We start from the raw sequence: 1,289 nt of genomic DNA, 5'->3' as shown, positions 1-1,289 counted from the left end.
TTTATACCATTCCAAATCAACCACCAAGCAACCCCAATTCATTCATACAACCAAAATCCATCCATACCATACTACAACAGCCCCAACACCCCAAGTTCTCCAATTTATGTTATTCTCAAACATGAATTTAAAACTATACTTAAGTCCTTTAACTAATCAATAAGATTTCAACATCCAATTTACTACAACTCCAACCCAAACTCTAAACATGCAAGCATCAAGCTACTCTTTTACCATAACAATCAAAATCATCCTAATATACAAAGTAAAGCTAGGGTTTGGAGATGTTATACCTTCCTTGAAGTGATGTGAGTAGCTAGAAAGCCTTAAGAAGCCTTGAGATGTCTTAGGGATGCTTGGATCTTAAAGGAAAAACAAGAAAAATCAAGTTAAAAATCTTGAAATCACTATTCATTATCTTCTTCATTGATTTCTTGGAAGAGATTGAGAATGAATTGGAGGCTTAAACTTTTAGGATAGCCATATCTATGCATAAGGAGTACTAGATATTTACCTTACTAATTAAGGAAGCTTGGAACTTGAACTTTGAAATTTTTTCTTCTTGAAATGAAGAAAAGCCGAGAGCAAATGTTGAAGAAGAAAGGAAATGATTTTTGTGTTTGTGATTTGTTTAGCTTAGCTTGGTTGCTTTTGATTTGATTTTGGTTAATTACCTTATTAACCTTGAAAATTGTGTGGTTAAAAACCAACCATACCTCCTCCCCCCCCCTATGTCATGCTTATGTCACCTTTGCTATGTCATCACCCCTTACTTGCCCTCTTCTTATTGGTTTGATGACCTCATCATCCCTAACCTCCTTGATTAACTCCTAATTGTTTGCCTAATGACCGCTGATCTGTTATACGGTTCGCTTAACTTTCGTTTTCGTTTATCGTTTGAGGGATCATACCCGGGATCTTATTACTTAGGTTTCCTTAACCTTTCTCAATACATTATTTTCCTTTTTATGATCCTCTCTTATAATCCTTGAATTTAAATCCTTTTTATTCTGTTACCTTATACTCAATTCTTTCTGTATCTGGTAGATTTCTGAGATAAATCAAAGTGTCCGGATTTGGATTCTGACGATCTTTACATACACTTATATACCACATAGAATACTAATAATATCCCAGAAGATCAATAAAAGAACCCCTACATAGTGTGGCATGAAAAGTTTTCTTATTCAGCAAAACACTATTCATAAGGGTTTCAAAAATTCCAAAAATTGGGGTTCTTACATTTATCTCTTGTTACCCTCATATGGGGAACAAGAAGCTGCCAATGT

The sequence above is a fragment of the Apium graveolens genome, chromosome 7, assembly GCF_009905375.1.
Source record: "Apium graveolens cultivar Ventura chromosome 7, ASM990537v1, whole genome shotgun sequence".
Classification (NCBI taxonomy): Eukaryota; Viridiplantae; Streptophyta; class Magnoliopsida; order Apiales; family Apiaceae; genus Apium; species Apium graveolens.
The sequence above is the reverse complement of the archived record's forward strand: the minus strand, read 5'-3'. Positions refer to the sequence as shown.